General features: G+C 42.8%; 1 long non-coding RNA gene across 1 annotated transcript; it reads right to left on the bottom strand.

Annotated features, from left to right (window-relative positions):
• Positions 1-15,173: 15,173 nt before the first annotated feature.
• Positions 15,174-18,852, bottom strand: LOC116358281 (uncharacterized). Its single transcript, XR_004206157.1, has 3 exons — positions 18,671-18,852; positions 15,781-15,844; positions 15,174-15,628 (listed from the first exon to the last, which is right to left on the bottom strand). It is a non-coding gene; the product is annotated as an uncharacterized LOC116358281 (long non-coding RNA).

Below are 18,852 nucleotides of genomic sequence, written 5' to 3'. Positions count from 1 at the left end.
CTGTCAGGTGAATGGATTATCTTGACAAAGGAGAAGCGCTCACTAACATGGACTGAACAGGTAAACAAAGAGACACAAATTAGGTCAGGAATAGACATGAATGAAGAGTCACAGTGTGAGTAGAAGACCTCAAGTAGACCACAGACAAGTCAAGGACTTCATACTGTGTGAGCTGTCTAATGTACTGACTGTATGGACAGGCTCCTATGACTGAATTCCATATGAGGCGTCAGTAGGGTTGCACATTTTGGGGAATTTTCAGAGGTGGAAACTTTCCGTGGGAATTAACAGGAATATATGGGACTTTATGGAAATATGCTAATGAATATAATTTAAATGTAGATGTTTTTTGCATTGGATATATTTACCATATCATATGGAGACAGAAACATAAACTTTTTACCTTATCATAAGTAGACATAATTGCAAATGATTAAATCCTTCCAATAGAAATAAACAATTTAGTTACAAATTTAACTTTAGTTAAATGAGTTGACTCTTCACATGGGATGATTTCACTAAATGACAAAAGGGAATATTGAATGTTTTCAACATACATCTGTAAAATGATAGTTTCTAGACTAAAGGTTTGGTTGTCTTCCTCTCAGGCTTCGGTGTCTTCTCCCTGGATCTCCTCAATGTCCACCTCTTGTACATCAGACTCTGAGGCCTCATCTTCACGGTCACTTTCCAACCTTGTTGAGGATGGCTTGTTGTCAGGCTCAAAAAGCCTCCAATTTGCCCTGATGGCCACCAATTTCTCAACCCTTGTATTGGTCAGCATGTTGCATGCTTTGGTGTGTGTTCCCAAGCAAGGACCAGTTGCTCTCTGAGGCGGCTAGTGTTGGTGGTGGGGCATTCTGAACATTCTAAACATCAGACAGGATGGCATTGTCGCCCTCAATCCATGCAATGGCTACTGCTATAGGTTTCAGGAGTTTCAGGCTGCTTACCACTCTCTCCCTAAATACATCATCCAGGAGGATCCTCTTGATAGGGCTGTCCAAATCGGCAGACTGATATGGCCATTTCTTGGAGAGACTCCTTCCCCTCCAGGAGACTGTCAAACATGATGACAACACCACCCCAATGGGTGTTGCTGGGCAGCTTCAATGTGGTGCTCTTATTCTTCTCACGTTGCTTGGTGAGGTAGATTGCTGCTATAACTTGATGACCCTTCACATACCTAACCATTTACTTGGCTCTCTTGTAGAGTGTATCCATTGTTTTCAGTGCCATGATGTCCTTGAGGAGCAGATTCAATGCATGAGCAGCACAGCCAATGGGTGTGATGTGAGGGTAGGACTCCTCCACTTTAGACCAAGCAGCCTTCATGTTTGCAGCATTGTCTGTTACCAGTGCAAATACCTTCTGTGGTCCAAGGTCATTGATGACTGCCTTCAACTCATCTGCAATGTAGAGACCGGTGTGTCTGTTGTCCCTTGTGTCTGTGCTATTGTAGAATACTGGTTGAGGGGTGGAGATGTATTTAATTATTCCTTGCCCACGAAAATTCGACCACTCATCAGAGATGATTGCAATACAGTCTGCTTTCTCTATGATTTGCTTGACCTTCACTTGAACTCTGCATCCTGCAAATGAGTAGATAAAGCATGTCTGGTTGGAGGGGTGTTTGCTGGGCAAAGAATATTCAGAAATCTCTTCCAATACACATTCCTGTGAGCATCAGAGGTGAACCAGTTGTATACACAGCATGAGCAAGACATTCATCAGCATTTCTCTGACTACGTTCGTTCCTCCATTGAGTCAAAAACACTTCTGATTCCAGGAGGACCATGGGCTGTTGCTATCGATAAGTTGTTTGATTCATAATTTTCACCCCAAATAGAAGTAGAGGGACTTTTGTCAAAGGATGCTTGTTGTGAGTGCTGAGGGAACTTTATGCACTTGGCCAGATGATTCTGAATCTTTGTTGCATTCTTCACATATGATTTGGCACAGTATTTGCAAATGTACACAGCTTTCCTTCTACATTAGCTGCAGTGAAATGTCTCCACACATCAGATACATTTTCATGTAAAGAGTAGGGAAAAAATTGGTTTAAAAAAATTATTAAATTCCATGTACAGCTAAATAGTTAAGCAGTTAGATTAAACAACTCCTTTGTAAGATAAACGTTTTAAAATGAAACACTCCTCAGTTAGCAGGCTCAAGCAAGCTAAAACCCACATGGTAGCAAAAACTAACTAGCAGAAATTAAGTTATAAATTATTTAAACACACTTTGCTGTAGGCTACTATTTACTAGTTTAAAAAATAATGTATGTCATATAAAATATATTCACCCCACCCAGTATTGTAATCAAAACTTACCAGAAAGCAAGTAGTCCTTGGCTCAGACAGTAGTGTGGGCTCAATAGCATCTCATAATACCCTGACGACACCTCTTGCGTTGCGTGCGTAAGCGTTGCAAAATAAATGTAGAAATCTGTTATTCAATTATTGCACCCACACTGCTCGCATGCGTCAACGAGCGTCTGCTTTGCCAAGGGCTAAAATAGAAGACCTTTCTATTTCTGACGCAGATCGCGCTGCAAGTCCTGCCTCTCCCATCTCCTCATTGGTTTATAGAAGCAGGGACCCACGTGCCATCTCCTCATTGGTTATACCCACTTGGGTGTTTGAAAGACGAACTGTGTTGCCAGGAGTCGTGGTAATACTATGAAAGTTTAGATGCTGTTTACCACCCCTCTTCCTAGAGGCGTTCATAACATAATAGGGGCTCATCCGGGATTCCATTAAACCCACCGGACCCTGCTGCACTGAACTCTCTGTGATTAGTGATTGAGGGGTGATGGTAGGTTGTGAGTTTGGATTACTTGTTTAGTTTGTGTGTATTCAGGAGGTTGCAGTGTGCAAGATGGTTGCCTCAGCCATCTCCAAGTTTTTTGAAGTGCCCTCCGTTGATAGTTTGGTGAGGTTGCGGAAAGTAGACCTTTTCGCTATAGCTGACCATTATGGACTCTACGTCCCTGAGAAAGCCTTAAAGGCTGAGCTTTTGGTATAAGTCAGGGAGGGTTTAGTGAAGAAATGAATTTTCTCGTTGAAAGATGACGAGAGGGAGGCTTCAGGAGAGGAGACGGGTAGACCTTCCGATGCCAAGTCGGAGGACAGGGCGGAGGAAGGGGTTGCTCGTACCCCCTTTACATTGCCCCGATTTGACCCTTTATCTTCTGCTTCGGGTCATTCAGACGGGACCGCTAGGCTGAAGGTGAGGCTGGCCCGGTTAGAAATGGAGCAAAAGGATAAAGAGAGACAGATAAAGTTCAATTTATAAGTGAGGAGAATGGAAATCGACAAGGAGGTGAGGATCCGACAACTGGAGCTAGACGCTGGCTCCAGTGCGACTCCACAAGCTGCTCATCATCAAGCCCACTTCGATGTGAGTAAAAATATAGTTTTAGTCCCTCCATTTCGAGTCGGAAGTTGATTCCTATTTCTTTGCATTTGAGCGTGTGGCCGCTGCGCTGCATTGGCCACTAGAGGTATGGCCGCTCCTGTTGCAATGTAAATTGTCTGGGAAAGCCCACAAAGTAGTAGCTGCTCTCTCCCTGGAAGACAGTTTACACTATGATAAAGTTAAAACTACCGTGTTGCGGGCTTATGAGTTGGTGCCTGAAGCTTATAGGCAGCGCTTCAGGAACCACAAAAAACCCTCTCACCGTATGTTTGTTGAGTTTGCAAGGGACAAAGAGTCTCTGTTTAGTCGTTGGTGTTCAGCCAGCAAAGCGAACACCTTTGCTGATATTCAGGAGTTGATGCTGTTGGAGGATTTTAAAAGCAACCTCCCAGATAGAATTGTAGTTCATTTAAATGAACAGAAAGTGGTGACATTGGCCCAGGCAGCAATGTTGGCAGATGAGTACGCTTTGACACACAAGACTGTCTTTGGTGCACCTCTTTTTGAAGGCCGAACAATTACGTCATCAGTGCCTCATTCGGGTCGCTTTTCCTCTGACAACCCTAAGACTTTTCATGAAATCCGTGAATGTTTTTACTGTCATCAAAAGGGTCACGTGATTGCAAACTGCCCGGTTTTGAAAAATAAACAAACAGTCACCGTCCCCTAAAATGAAAAGTGTGGGTTTAGTCAAGTCTTTGGCTCGTCCTTTGGACTGAGATATTGATTCAGCATTTGAGAAACCGGATCCTCTCTATGCTCCGTTTATCTCCGCCAGTTGTGTTTCCTTAACTGGAGAATAAGCTGATCAAAAGCCCATACAAATTTTATGAGAAACCGGGGCGGCGCAGTCAGTAATTGTTACTGATGCTTTACCCTGGTCTCCTGAAACGTATTGTGGCTCTCATGTCATATTACAGGGGATAGAGACAAAAACCGTACCTGTACTATTACACTGGGTCCACTTAGTGTCAGACTTGGAATCAGGACATTTCCGTGTTGGTGTAGTGTCTATACTGCCAGTAAAAGGAGTCACCTTGCTACTAGGGAACAATATCGCTGGTGGTAACATCACTACTGTGTTAGAGGTAGTAGACAACCCAGAAATCAAAACTACAGATGAGAAATTGGTTCAAGCACTTCCCCATGTTTTTCCTGCTTGTGTGTTAATGAGGGCATAATCCCGCAAGCTTGGAGATGTGGTGAATTAGGCTAGTTCCATTTTTGAGAATGTTGACGTAGAAGACAATGCACCAAGTATTCCTTCTGCAATGCCGACAGTTTCTACAGAAGTAAAAACTAAGGCAGGGGAAAGCAAAATCGTGCCCCAATTGCATGACATTCTTTAGTCTGTCACCCCCGAGAAGGTGATTGAATGTCAAAAAGGAGACACCAGTCTTCAAGTCTTTTTTGCTTCGGTAATTTCCATTGAGGAAGCTAAAACCAGAGAGACCGCCTACTTTATGGAAGCAGGAGTTTTGATGCGTAAATGGGCAGCTCATGACACCGTTGGTGACTGGAGTGAAGTGTGTCAAGTGGTTGTTCCTACACCGTTCCAACAGCAGGTGCTGTCACTCGCCCATGACCAGGCGTGGTCCTTACACTTAGGGATCACAAAGACTTATAACCGAGTCCTTCAACATTTTTTTCTGGCAAGGTTTGAAGCCTGACGTGGTCCAATTTTGTAAAACATGTCACGCATGTCAACTCACTGGGAAAACGAATCAAACAGTTCCTTGTACGCCGCTCTGCCCGATTCCTGTGGTGGGGTAACCGTTTGAAAGAGTGATAATCGATTGTAGGTTCGTTGCCGAAAACCAGGTCAGGTAACCATTTCTTACTAACAATAATGTGCAGTGCTACTCGATACCCAGAGGCTATTCCTCTCCGTACTATAACGGCTAAGACTGTGGTGAAGGCACTAGTGATGTTCTTCTCTGTTTGGACTCCCTAAAGTAATCCAAACTGATCAGGGAACCAACTTTATGTCAAAACTGTTCTCAAATGTGTTAAATACACTGTATTTCCCATCAGGTCTGCAGTCCGTATCATCCAGAGAGTCAAGGGGCCCTCGAACTCTGGCATCAGACACTGAAGGCGGTGCTACGCAAGTATTGCATGGGGCGGCAGGGTACCCTAGTGGTTAGAGTATTGGGCTAGTAACCAGAAGGTTGCAAGTTCAAATCCCCGAGCTGACAAGGTACAAATCTGTCGGTCTGCCCCTGAACAGGCAGTTAACCCACTGTTCCTAGGCTGTAACTGGACTTGCCTAGTTAAATAAAGGTAAAATAAAATAAAATACCAGTACCGATTGGGATGAGGGGGTGCCCTTTGTCCTATTTGCTATAAGGGAAACGATACAAGAGTCCTTAGGGTTCAGCCCTGCTGACCTTGTGTTTGGACACACCCCAAGGGGTCCGCTAAAAGTTCTGAAGAAGCATATCCTAGCTCTTACACCCAGTAGCGCCCCTAAAAATATGTCAGTAAGATGCGGGAGAGGCTGCATGTGCGTTATCCCCAAAGTCTCTCTCCTCGTCTCAAAAACACATGAAATTGCTGTTGGCCGTTCTTTTGTACTAGGGGATCAAGTCTTAGTTTTGTTCCCAATCCCTGGCTCGTCTCTGTCTGCACGTTTTTCTGGACCATATCTTGTGGAAAAGAAACTCGGTGACACCAATTATGTGATAAAGACCCCAGATTGTAGGTGTTCTTCCCGTGTGTGTCATGTTAACATGCTGAAAACATATTATGTACGTGACTCTCCAGACAGCTCCTCAAGTAAGCCGGTCCAGCCCGTCTCCAGTGTGGCTATGTAGGTGCTGAAGCCTGGCTGGGACCTAGAGGAGGATAAGGAGGACAGGTTGGAGTTACGCCATACGTTACAGCAGTGTGAACGCTTACGTAATTCAGAGATGCTGAAAAAGTTACCCTCTCAAATGGAACATTTGGATAACGATCAAACTAAGGATCTCATCCTATTGATAAACAGTTTCAATGTGTTTCAGGACGTTCTAAGTCGCACGTCCATCTTGGAACATGACGTGGATATAGGGAACGCTGCTCCTATACGTCAGCATTCGTACCGGGTTACTGCTAAGAAAAGGGAGGTAATGAAAAGTGAGGTAACTTATTTATTACAGAATGACATGGCAAAACCCAGTAACAGCTCCTGGAGTTCCCCGTGTATTCTTGTTCCTAAGCCAGGTACGTCCCGCTTATGTACGGACTATCGTTGTGTAAATGCCGTTACAAAGTCTGATTATTTTCCTCTACCTCGCTTAGATGACTGCATTGATAGAATTGGCTCTGCTGCTTACGTAAGTAAGTTAGATTTGCTAAAAGGTTATTGGCAGGTACCTCTGACCTCTCGAGCTTCGGACATCTCGGCTTTCGTTACGTCTGATAACTTCGTACAATACACTGTGATGCCCTTTGGAATGTGTAATTCACCTGCTACTTTTCAACGCCTAGTTAACATTGTGTTCGCGGATGTGCCAAATTGTACTGCTTACCTTGACGATGTGGTGATTCATTTGTCTACTTGGTCTGATCATCTCGCCACTTAAAGTGTGTTTCAGCGGTTGGAGAATGCTTCTTTAATCCTCAATTTGGCCAACGGTGAGTTTGGGAAGGCTACAGTGACTTACTTAGGGAAACAAGTGGGATGAGGTCAAGTGCGCCCAGTAACTGGCAAAGTAACCGGCCCCCATTGATTGGAGCTGACCCCGCCCTCTCGTCAGAAACAGCTGTCTTCAATTACAGACTCCTTCTGAAGCAATAAAAGCCAGTGTTCTGTTGCTCAGAAGGGAGATGATTGCTATGAAGAGAGCTGAGGGTTATATAATATGTTGGTTGGTTCTCAGAAAGAGATTTGGTATGTACTATGTTGGTTGTTGCTGAGAGTGCTGATTGTTATGTTCTGTGTTTGTTGCTCAGAGAGAGAGAGAGCTTCTTTAATGTCCTGAGTTATTTTTTTTCTCAGTTTTTGTTGTGAAGTAGTTTGTATTCTTTTTCATTTGTTCCCAGGGGGGAAGGCAGCTTGGGAGTATTTAGGCAAGAGGCCTACGGGCATACATATACCTGTAGTATATACTCTGTCTATGCACACTAGGTAAGACCTGGGTGGACCATCCCCTGTATTTTGGTTAGTGCACCAGGTGGTGCTAGTTAGGTAAGTAGTGGGTAGGCAGGTAAGGTAGGAGAGGGGGCTTTGATATTTACTTTCTTTGCTACGGTTCCGTCCAGACCCTTTTCCCCAAAATCACTGTGTGACGGAATAAATTCCCTATAAACGGTAAATTCTCTGCTGGGAACTGGGAAGGAGGAGAGATGACGAAACGATTCGGTTGACTGTTTTATGTGTGGATTAATTGTGGATTAATAATTATATCCCAGGACAAATTAGCTAGCAACAACAAGCTAGCTAAATCGGACGAATTAGCTAGCAAGTGCAAACTAACTAGCTAAATTGCCATAAATGTTTAATGCTTTTCGACCTGTCCCAAAATTAATGTAATTGGTTCAGAGTTTGTTTTGATATTTTAACCTGCATGTCGTGATCTCGTAGGGGGACAAAATAAATGTCTGCACGATGGCGCACGCACGCAGCCAGTTTGGGTTCTGTGTTAGCGTGCAAAGTCTTGAGAATCAGCTGTACATATGATGGAAGAATGCACTTTGCATGCGGAGGGTTGCAATTCCATTAAATTGGGGATAGTTTAACCAAAATATGCCACAAGACCTAGATTTGCCGTATCCCACAAAAGGTTCACTGTTAGCTTAACTTTTTTGATGAATTTAAGCAAAATTCCCAGGCTTAACTTCCCATGGGAAATTTCCCAGAAAGTTTCCGACCCTTTGCAACCCTAGGCATCAGTCATACAAATGGAATATTGGTAGGGTGAGCCAGTACAAGTAGATAGGTGTAGGGCCAGGGCCCCAGACACACTAAGCACTCAGACGCAGGCTTAGTAAAGTTTGAGAGGGTGCCTACCCAGGGTCATAGACACTGGCTGTATTAACAAGTCTCCCTACAGGTATAAAGTGTAACCTCCTGCCATCTCTCCACTCCTAATGCCTCTTCTGCTGCGGGAGGGGTAATCCCTCTAAGCACAGACAGACCTATACAAGTATTAGGTAACTCTGAGTGCATGTTGCACACTCAGGATAGCGTGAGACTATTGGATAGTCTGCTGATACAGACCTGTGTTCACTTTTTGATGGCATGCGCCTTCCACTGCACTCCTTTGCTACAAAGATGAGGATGAGATATTAACTATATTCAGCTCTTGTTGCTGGTTCTTCTGTGGAGGTGGTGCACTGGTTGTACCGTTGGTAAGCTCTGTGGAGGTTGCCAAACCCATAGGTGAAAGTGCTCATAGCCATACCGCTTCGGTGTTTGGCGCTGTTGGACTGGGTGTCCTGCCCGTATGTCTTACAGAGAGCTGGCTAAATTAGTGTCTTCTATACAGTCTTTTTGGTAGCCACCCAATCCACTTCAAGGACCATGTAAGAAATGGTCTAGTTTTGAAAGTACTGTATGGCTGGTTTTAGTGAACGGTGATGGTCCCCAAAGGGCTCCTGTCATAGAGATTCAAAACTTCTCTTTGATCTGTTTTAATTGCGCAGGTCAATCAGAAGACATTTAAGTTATAAAAAATGTATTATGTATGGTTCTAGGTTCAAAGGAAACAAGTGACAGTTATTAACAAATCCACAATAAGCAACAATTACCAAAGGCACAATTCATCAAGACATTTTCCATATAATGCTAAACAAAGGGTGGTATAAGTAGCAATACTGAAATGGCTTAAACTTAAATGAACAATATGCTAACTCTAAATAGCCACAGGCAAACAATGGGGTGATTACAGCATCAAAAGGTACGGTCAGAAACTATAGGACAAACCAAAGTACATAGTAAGACAAAACACCAGAACTCACTTTTGGTTAATGATGCATACTGATGGTCTTCAGATGATGGCTGCTGTTCTTCTTCAATGTTTATTGGCAGACTACACTCATAAGGTGTATTGCCGCCACCTAGAGTACGAAGTAGTAAAAAAAATCCCCCAAAAACATAATCTGTTTTGGATGATCAAATTCATACTGATTACCCAAAACACTAACCCAATTTTACTCTACTACCCTGAATTTCAGTCAGATTTACATGTTTATTTAGATCCCTGCACAGGATCAGGAACCTGGGAGGGAGGAACCACTATAGTCAGTACTCCCTGTAACATTCCAGCTGTAAAGTCCTGGAGATCCAGAAATCTATTTTACGACCAGTTTGATTTATTAGTTTGACTAGTGCAATTTATCACTTGCGCTATAAAACGCAACAAAGTCCACCTTCTTCTCCTACATGGCATTCACTGCAGAATGTGGGATGTCCACTACCATCTCATCTCTACTCACTCCTTCAGCTATTTTCACAGCTACCACATAGGAGATCTGCTGGATAGCCCTGACCCTTGCTTCTGCAACCTCCTTCATCCTTACAGGGCACTCCAGGAACGTGATTCCCATCACAATTACAGTAACATGATTCATCTGACTCTTCAACTATGACATATTTATTCCTAAAACAAACACTTGCCACATGTCCAAACTTTTTACAATTGTAACACTGCAGTGGCTTCTGTACATATGGTCTCACCTCATATCTGACATACCCAAGTTTCACATAAGTCGGGAGAACCCCTTTATCAAAAAACAGTAAAACTGATAGGCATTGCTCCTTCTTTCCGTCTATCATTCAATTCAAGCGACGGGCTTCTACCACTCCTGGCATGTTATCCCTAAACCACACAGCCAACGACACACCAGAGATGACACCTTTAACCAGTGCTCTACTCTGAAAGTCATTGCTTCCACATCATACTTTGATATCTTGTAGAGCCACAGAGCTTTCTCCTTTTGTGCTTTTGACATATACAAAATGCACATCAAACCACTCCTGGTCACTCTAACCGATTCCACTTTTCCCAATTCGTCCTTCACCATCTTCGAAAGACCAAATGTGTCACCCCCAAAAAATCATCCTTGCTCGTGAATCGTTCTCCAACCATAAACTGCTGTTCTTTTCCAACTTTAGCCCTTTTTACTCCAATCTTCTTCCCCATCGTCCCCTCATTCTCACCAACTGTACTCGCGCCAACAGAATCGCACAATGCTACCCCCATCTCATCCAGCTGTGTTCCTCTCTTCACCTCAAGGATAATGTGCTTTTCATCAATGGCTGCTGTTCAATTCATTGTTGTGGTGTGTGTGTGTGTGTGTGATGGCCATCTTAATATGGTCAGCTGGTGACCACCTGATCTGTCAGGTGAGCCGTCAGGTGACTGGGCGGACCTTTTGGAGACGCACTTTGCCACTGTGATAGTGAGTTTGATAGTGAACTGAGTATTTACTTCAGAATATCAGCAACAGTATACATTCCAACAGTCTGTGCTGATTATTACATACACTGGGGTCCAAAATTATTGCCCCCCCTGATAAAGATGAGCAATAATGACTGTATAAAATAAATAATTAAAATACTGAGCTATATTGTATGCTCTGAACAAATGTACAATTATATTATTTTGTACTAACACAATTGCTGAGAGAAACAGATTTAGTTTTTTATTCTTACAAATAAAGTTGTAAAATGTTTACTATTTAGTCCCATATTCCTACAATTCATGTGATTGTCACGCCCTGACCTTAGAGAGCCTTTTTATTTCTCTATTTGGGTAGGTCAGGGTGTGATGTGGGGTGGGCATTCTATGTTCTATTTTCTATGTTTTGTATTTCTTTGTTTTGGCCTGGTATGGTTCTCAATCAGGGACAGCTGTCTATCGTTGTCTCTGATTGGGAACCATACTTGGGCAGGCCTTTTTCCCACCTGTCTTTGTGGGTAGTTAACTTTGTTTGTGACACATAGCCCGTAAGCGTCACGGTTGTTTTGGATTGTTTATTTTTGGCGTCATTTCTAAATAAAAGGAATATGTACGCTCGCCACGCTGCACCTTCGTCCACTTCCTTTGACGGCCGTGACAGTGACTCTACAAACATGCTGGATGTATTTGCAGTTAGTTTTGGTTGTGTGTCACACTATCCTGAATGAGTAGTGAATGATGATAAGTGAAAAAGTTACAGAGGGTCAAATATCATAACCCCAAGACATGCTAAACTCTCACCGTTACTAATAACCGGGGAGGTTATCATGTCTTTGGCATATGATCTTTGACCTTCTAACTTTTTTTAATTTTTTTTATTTTACCTTTATTTAACCAGGTAGGTAAGTTGAGAACAAGTTCTCATTTACAATTGCGACCTGGCCAAGATAAAGCAAAGCAGTTCGACAGATAAAACGACACAGAGTTACACATGGAGTAAAAACAAACATACAGTCAATAATGCAGTATAAACAAGTCTATATACAATGTGAGCAAATGAGGTGAGAAGGGAGGTAAAGGCAAAAAAGGCCATGATGGCAAAGTAAATACAATATAGCAAGTAAAATACTGGAATGGTAGTTTTTCACTCATCATTATTCACAATTCATTCAGGATTATCTGTAATCATGGTGGTATCCACATGAATATAGAAGTGTTTAGAAACATATTCTTATTTACAATAAAAGTGACTACAAAATGACTCAATACATTATATACCATTAATTTTTTATTGGGAACAAAATAATCTAAAACACAACCAAAACGAACTGCAAAGTGCCTCGCTCAAGGGCACATTGACAGATTTTACACCATGTCGGATCGGGGATTTAAACTAGCAACCTTTTGGTTACTGGTCCAACTCTCCAACCACTAGGCTAGGGAAGGACTGGCATGAAACTAAGTTAACATTCTGCTCATATGCCCCTCCCCTATATAATAAAGTGTTTGAAAAAAAGGAGAAACAAAAGATGTCAACCCCAACCCATGTCAACCCCAACCCATACAACGCCAACCCATGACAACCCCAACCCATACAACCCCAACCCATGACAACCCCAACCCATGACAACTCCAACCCATACAACGCCAACCCATACAACGCCAACCCATGTCAACCCCAACCCATACAACGCCAACCCATGACAACCCCAACCCATACAACCCCAACCCATGACAACCCCAACCCATACAACCCCAACCCATACAACGCCAACCCATGACAACGCCAACCCATACAACGCCAACCCATACAACGCCAACCCATACAACGCCAACCCATACAACGCCAACCCATACAACCCCAACCCATGACAACCCCAACCCATGACAACCCCAACCCATACAACGCCAACCCATACAACCCCAACCCATACAACGCCAACCCATGACAACCCCAACCCATACAACCCCAACCCATACAACGCCAACCCATGACAACCCCAACCCATACAACACCAACCCATGACAACCCCAACCCATACAACACCAACCCATGACAACCCCAACCCATGACAACACCAACCCATGACAACACCAACCCATGACAACCCCAACCCATACAACGCCAACCCATACAACGCCAACCCATGACAACACCAACCCATGACAACCCCAACCCATACAACGCCAACCCATACAACGCCAACCCATGACAACCCCAACCCATACAACACCAACCCATGACAACCCCAACCCATGACAACGCCAACCCATACAACGCCAACCCATACAACGCCAACCCATACAACGCCAACCCATACAACGCCAACCCATACAACGCCAACCCATGACAACGCCAACCCATGACAACGCCAACCCATGACAACGCCAACCCATGACAACCCCAACCCATGACATAACTGCAGTAACAGAATTGCCAGCTTGAGGTTTTAATTACGTCAAATCAAAAAATCTAATCAAATGTTATTTTTTACTTGCAACGAGTACAACAGGTGTAGTAGACCTTACCGTGAAATGCTTACTTACAAGCCCTTAACCAACAATGCAGTTCATGGATGGGAAAGCGGGAGTGAAAATAACTCTTCCAGCGTTTTGAGACGGTTTCTCCGTTCTGTGTTTTTAGCTAGAGCAGTCAGCAATGGATGGGTGGATACCATAGACAACTTTGTCCGGCCCTGTAAACCACCACAAAGGAATCCTACAAGAGGAGGGCTGCTTCTGGAATGGATTCGATAATAAACCAGGAAATTGCATGCCCAAATTGGGAAGGGGTGCGAAAATTGGAGGGTATCACAGTAAAATTTAAGACCGCATATTCGAACCAGAGGCCAAAAGCTGGGATTGTTGCAGAGGTGTCCCTGCTGTGTGTATAAGTGAAGGCCAAGGTAGAGCTCGTGAGTGCATCGGCATCCGCCACGCCATTGAAGATCAAGACGGGTGTGGCCATTGACACTGGCGTTGAGTTCAGTTCAAATGGGATCAATATCGAGGTGCTGGGAACTTTCCTATATGCTAGCCAACACAATATGTTAAATGCAGCTTTCATTGGCTTTTCAACCAAAAATATGTATTTTCAATGTTTTGCTCATTTTCAGGTCCTCTCATGCATGCATAAGTGTGTGTCAGACCCGGCACTAGGATAAAGTGACGTATGCGTTAGATACTCTGTGTTAGAGGCCCAGTGCTCTGGATCTCTCTCATGATGGACTAGACCACATCAGAGGTTGACCCCTGACCTCCCAACTTAGCTGTATGGAGCTAGAGAGGGAGAAAGAGAGAGACATAGAAAGTGAGAAAAAGAAGGGATAGAGGGAGAGAGAGGAGAAGAGGGAGAGAGAGGGACAGAAAGGTATATTTCAGTTATTTAATTTGTTATGCGAAGGTATAGTATTGGGTCTATGGAAAATCTAATCATTTGCAACTAAATGCATTCAACCTAAATTCTTCTTCCATATTTAACCCAACCCTTCTTAATCAGAGCGGTGCGGCGGGCCTACCTTAATCGATGTCATCGGCGCCCGGGGAGCAGTTGTTGTAACGGCCTTGCTCAAGACCATAGCAGTAGATTTTTCCACCTTGCCAGCTCGGGGATTCGGACTAGCAACCTAACCGCTACGCTATCTGTCAGCCCTGCCTTTTAGTCGATGTAGCTGCTATTAACATGGAGCTAGTCTGATTTCTGATCTCTGATTCAGAAATCACTGTGCAACAAAGTGCATGTGTGTGTCCACGTGCGTGTGTATGCGGATGAATCCAGCCCCAAAAGAAACAAAGTGGCCTGTCCTGTTGTGCAGCAGCTCAGTTTGACCACTAGGGGGTGAAATTGTGCTGTGGGGAAGAAGAGGCTTCTGTGATACATGTATAGGTTGGTTAGTTAGCAACAATACCGATGTGTGTGCAACTATGGGGCAAAACAGACAGAGTTGGCTTAGAATATTGACAACATGCAAATTATACTTAGCCTCAAGTTTGTTGAAAACATAAATGCATTTGCACAATGAGCACTTGAATGTCTCTCAGATACATTGTTACAGTTGTTGGTTAGCTAGCTAGTGAATTTGAGCCATATTAGCATTAACATGAAATCCGTCAACACACCTCAAAACAAAACATGGTATCAAGAACAAGATAAAACTAGCTGAAACAAGCCACTTACGATTCCCCACATGGCAGTTTCTTGTCATTGTTGCTAGCCATCTGGCTATCCACAACAACTCACAGACTTCTGCCCAATTGAAGAGCGCAAATTGTTTTTGTGACGTTGTCAGCTAACCCATCTATACATATACATACCTGTGTGTGTGTTTGCGTGTGTGCGTTCATGCATAAAAAAAGAACAGTCACCAATAGAGTTGATAATATATTGTAAATACGGTCCACTGATTAAGTACAATACATCAAGATGTTTTCATTAAGTTTAAGAAGCCAAGCACATCTGTGACCCTGAAGCCTTATCTGTAGGCTATAAGAGAGCTAAACAGGTGGAATTAATACATCTCCACAGAAGTGGACCTCTGGGCTCTGAGTGGTGGTGTTTCACCAGTGTTTGAACTACGACTTGCTACCAAACAGAGAAACAGATGTTGTCCTCCCGACAGAGAAGCCTGTACCCAAAACGTGTTCCCTGACCCCTTCCTTGCCTATATCAAAGCCGGTGGTAGCTGCTAGACCCAATGTGGCCATCGTCAGCCCGGCGATTGCAGAGACACTTCCAACCTCATATGTCTGCATTACTTTTTTATGATCATCCGACCACTCAACATCGGTGCTGATCTTGGGCCCTTTCACCTCTATGCCGTCAACTGTGAACACAGAACAGAGAGACAGTCTCAAAAAGCTGAAAGAGTTATTGTCACTCTGCATTCCCCATTCCCAAACCTCTATATTATATTATTTTAAATACGATTATCTTTAGCTTGCTCCTGTCCTGTCCTGTGTGATTCATAAAACATACCTTCAGGCTGGTTTCTTGACATCGTTCTGGTAACAGGGCTGTCAGTAGAGAGTGAGGAGAGTCACTGGGAAACAGCCCGTGTAAAAAAGAAACTGAAAGTTAAAAGTTTGCTGATTTGACACAGTTTACAATATTCAATCATGGCAAAAAAAAAAGTATCTATAGAGTTTTTCTAGTTTAAAATCAGTCCAGTTGCTGTGATACCATGACTGTGTCAGGGCCTGGTGAGAGGCCAGTGCCACGGACCATCTAAAGTTCATTACTACAACAAAATCTGTTTCACTATATCAACACTTCATTACATATAAAATTCCATTCAAAAATTTGGGGTCACTTCCAAATGTCCTTGTTTTTGATAGAAAAGCAATTTTTTTGTCCATTTAAAATATCATGAAATTGATCAGAAATACAGTAGACATTAAACGTTAATGTTGTAAATGATTATTGTAGCTGGAAACGGGTGATTTTTAATGGAATATCTACATAGGCTTACAGAGTCCCATTATCAGCAACCATCACTCCTGTGTTCCAATGGCATGTTGTGTTAGCTAATCCAAGTTTATCATTTTAAAAGGCTAATTGATCATTAGGAAACCCTTTTTCAATTATGTTAGTACAGCTGAAAACTGTCCTGATTAAATAAGCAATAAAAATTGCCTTCTTTAGACTAGTTGAGTATCTGGAGCATCAGCATTTGTGGGTTCGGTTACAGGCTCAAAATGGCCAGAAACAAAGATCTTTCTTCTGAAACTCATCAGTCTATTCTTGTGCTGAGAAATTAAGGCTATTCCATGCGATAAATTGCAAAGAAACTGAAGATCTCGTACAACGCTGTGTACTACTCCGTTCACAGAACAGCACAAACTGTCTCTAACCAGAATAGCAAGAGGAGTGTGAGGCCCTAGTGCACAACTGAGCAAGAGAACAAGTACATTAGAGTGTCTAGTTTGAGAAACAGACGCCTCAACTGGCAGCATCATTAAATAGTACCCACAAAACACCAGTCTCAACGTCAACAGTGAAGTGGCGACTCCGGGATGCTGGCCTTCTAGGCAGAGTTCCTGTGTCCAGTGTCTGTGTTATTTTGCCCATCTTAAACGTTTCTTTTTATTGGCCAGTCTGAGATACGCCTTTTTCTTTAAACCTCTGCCTAGTAGGCCAGCATCCCCAGAGTTACCTCTTCACTGTTGACATTGAGACTGGTGTTTTGTAGGTACTATTTAATGAAGCTGCCAGTTGATGACTTGTCAGACATTTGTTTCTCAAACTAGACACTCTAATGTACTTAGATTAGCTAACACAACGTGCCACTGGAACACAGGAGTGATGGTTGCTTATAATGGGCCTCTGTACACCTATGTAGATATTCCATTTAAAAAATCTGCCATTTCCAGTTCCAATAGTCATTTATAACATTAACAATGTCTACACAGTATTTCTGATCAATTTGATGTTATTTTAATGGACAAAAAATGAGCTTTTCTTTAAAAAACAAGGACATATTTATGTGTCCCCAAACTTCTGAATGGTAGTGTACATATATATTTAATCATTTTCATCACCTGTCCAATAATATTTTTTACGATTAATTCCCACAATCAAAATGCCAACTTAATTTCATGCCTGTCCTTCCCTATTCAGGGGGCAGGTAGCCTGGTGGTAACAGAGTTTGGGCAAGTAACCGAAAGGTCTCTAGATTAAATCTTAGAGCCGAAAAGTTGAAAAGCAAGGCACTTAACCCTGACTGTTCCAGGGACATAGTTGATATTGGGAGACCCTGGCCGTGACCACACTCTCTGAGGGCGTCTGTCTCAGGGGGAGTTGGGATACTCAAAAAAACACATTTACAATTCACATATGTTTATTAATGCACACTTGTACATGTGAAATAGGACAAATATAAGCACCCACCAAATCAATTGTATTTTTGATTTGTATATCCCTGTTGTGTGATTGTCTTTCTTGACGAATTGTCACATTCAAATTGTAAAAATACTAATAAACAGCATAGACTGCTGGAATGTATACTATATAAGACAATACTTTACCTTCCTACTTTTAACTTTTTACTTTAATTACCTTTTGATTTCTAAGTTTCAGCGATAGAGATTGAATAAATCCTTAAGCCATTGGTCCTGTGCAGTTGTAAATCAAACAAATACATGTGTGAACACCAAACATTTATTTAAATCGACTTTATTTTAAAATACATTTTATTTGCAGGATCTGTACATGGTTGCTTCAAGGGTGGAATCCCAAAACAAGTAGTAAAACGAAATTAAGCTAGTTGTGCTAGATATTTTATAGATAAAACGATAAGTAGAATATCGTTGTGAAACGTATGCATGCTTTTCTCTTCCGACAAAACAAGAGCTGATTCAAATGGGATGTGGCGGATCTCAAAACTCTTCCACGGAGGACTCAAGTAGGGTGCTCTTGTGCTTCCTTGGCAGGAGGAGCCGAGGACACTCCTCCGTTCGCCTACTAACGAATTGACCCTCTCTTCGACCACTCAACCACTTATCGGTTTTCCGGTCACGGAGAAGAGGAAGACGGAGGAGTTGAGGAGAGGACGGACTTTTACCCATCTGAGAATCTCCCATTGTTATTTTTGTTTGTGATCAGAAGGGTGGGAGCATATATTTTGCTCATATCCTAGCAGTGATCCATTTAGTCAAAGGCAGATGACAGGTTACGTTGTCGTAGAACAGAGCATACACATGGATGTACAGCCCATGTGTCAAAAAAACGTATACACGTAGTCAGACATAATACAGAATATACAGTCACCCTTTTTTTTGTTCACAACCCCAAGCTCACAAACACTTCTCCACATAGTGTAAGTGTGGTGACTAAAAGTTTGTTGAGAGTAGTTTAGTTTGATAATTACCTTTCTGCTCAGTCTGCAGCTGTTCTCAGGATTGGAATATTGAAGTGGATGTGATGTCCTGCTGTTGCTGTTCAAACATGTATAGTTAAACTTCTCTCATTATTAGCCCATGACGTCTAACCAACCAATTAGAGTACACGGTTTTATCAGAGGAGGGGAGGGGGAAACGGATAAGCTGGGTA

Source organism: Oncorhynchus kisutch, linkage group LG29, assembly GCF_002021735.2.
Source record: "Oncorhynchus kisutch isolate 150728-3 linkage group LG29, Okis_V2, whole genome shotgun sequence".
Lineage (NCBI taxonomy): Eukaryota > Metazoa > Chordata > Actinopteri > Salmoniformes > Salmonidae > Oncorhynchus > Oncorhynchus kisutch.
This window is presented reverse-complemented; position numbering and strand designations above follow the sequence as displayed.